The 1,759-nt window shown below is 69.4% G+C and overlaps 1 pseudogene; it reads right to left on the bottom strand.

Annotated features, from left to right (window-relative positions):
• Window positions 1-78: 78 nt before the first annotated feature.
• On the bottom strand, window positions 79-1,497 carry LOC113941408 (annotated as a pseudogene).
• Window positions 1,498-1,759: the final 262 nt, after the last annotated feature.

Below are 1,759 nucleotides of genomic sequence, written 5' to 3'. Positions count from 1 at the left end.
CCCAGAGGGGAACCCAGAGGGAACCCAGAGGGAACCCAGAGGGAACCCAGAGGGGCACCGCGACGTCCCCGCGCCCGCCTAGGAGTGGATCTGTATGGCCTGAGTGACGGCGGCCTGGCACACGGGGCAGGCGGGCGCCTGGCGCTCGCACACCCTGTTGGCACAGTCCAGGCAGAACAGGTTGTGCCCGCAGGGCACGAGGGCGGCCACCACCTCGCCGTCGAAGCAGAGCACGCAGTCGTGCCGGCGCTGCTGCTGCTGCTGCTGCTGCTGCTGCTGCTGCTGCCGCTGCTGCCCCCCGGGGGGCGAGCTGGACGCGGAGCCGCCGTTGGAGGAGGAGTAGCTGTTGGTACCGTTGGAGAAGGCGGGGATGAGGATGGGCAGCCCGGCGGCGCACGGCGGGTCCCCCCGCGCCCTGCGGGACAGCGGGTGCTCCGGGCCCTCGGGGAAGGTGGGCGACAGGGAAGGTGGGGTGCAGGGCTGGCTGCAGGGTTGGCTGCCACGGCAGGGTGGTGTGCAGGGTTGGCTGCCACGGCAGGGTGGTGTGCAGGGCTGGCTGCCATGGCAGGGTGGTGTGCAGGGCTGGCTGCTGTGGCAGGGTGGTGTGCAGGGCTGGTTGCCGTGGTGTGGGGGCCGGGCGGGGCCGCAGCCGGGCAGGGGGCTCACGGGCTCGAAGGGAGTCCAGATGGTCTGGGCCGGGGCCGGCAGCGGGTCGTACGCGGGGGAGTCGACGGCCACCGAGTCCTCCGCGCCCACCGAGGGCAGCGCCTCCCCGAACCAGAAGCCGCCGGCGCCGAAGGGGCTGGTGGGGCTGAAGTCGGCCAGGCGGCCGCTCCCGAAGTAGGAGTCGGTGGAGCCGCTGCCCAGGGAGCTGGAGCTGTCGTTGCGGTAGCCGGAGGCCACCCTGGCGCGGGCGGGGGCCGGGGGGGGCCCGGCCCAGGCGGCCGTGCCGCCCTCGAAGCCGACGTCGGTGCCGTTGCAGTGGAAGTCGTTCCCCTCGCTGAGCAGCTCCACGAAGCTGCCGGTGCGCACGGCGATGTGCATCTCGATCTCCTCGCGCGCCCGGTCCACGTTCTCGGGCATGCCCGTCACCTCGAACACCGGCTCCTTGTCGCGGCTCGGCGTCACGATGTACGTGTGCGTCTGCTGCTGGATGCGCTTGATGGTGGCCCCCTTGGGCCCCACCACCAGCCCCACCACGCGGTAGGGCACCCGCACCTGCACCGTGGTCTGCCCCGGCAGCGCGGGCGCGCAGCCCGGCCCGCCCGGCGCCGACCCCGCCTTGCCGCGCGACGCCCGGATCAGGGAGAAGTGCTCGGCCGCCGACAGGATCTCCCGCTTGGCCATGGCCACGTCCTCCTTCCTGCCCGTCACCACGAACACCGGCTCCTCCCCGCGGATCGGCGTCTTGATGTACGTGTTGGTCTTGGCCCGCAGCGCCTTGATCTTGCAACCTGCGCGGGGAAGGGGAGGGGGGGGGGAAGCAAACACGGCAGGTTAGCATGGCCTGGGGAGACAGGAGAGCACGTTTTAAACAGCTCAAGGAATCAGAGAATCATAGAATCACAGAATCACAGAATCACAGAATCATAGAATCATAGAATCACAGAATCACAGAGTCACAGAATCAGCTGGGTTGGAAGGGACCTCCGAGATCATCCAGCCCAACCCTTGATCCAACCCCGCTGTGGTTCCCAGCCCATGGCACTGATGCCACATCCAGTCTGTCCTTAAACACCTCCAGGGATGGAGAATCCAC

This window comes from Corapipo altera, unplaced genomic scaffold, assembly GCF_003945725.1.
Source record: "Corapipo altera isolate COAL_440 unplaced genomic scaffold, ASM394572v1 57846, whole genome shotgun sequence".
In the NCBI taxonomy this organism is placed as follows: domain Eukaryota; kingdom Metazoa; phylum Chordata; class Aves; order Passeriformes; family Pipridae; genus Corapipo; species Corapipo altera.
The sequence above is the reverse complement of the archived record's forward strand: the minus strand, read 5'-3'. Positions and strand labels throughout refer to the sequence as shown.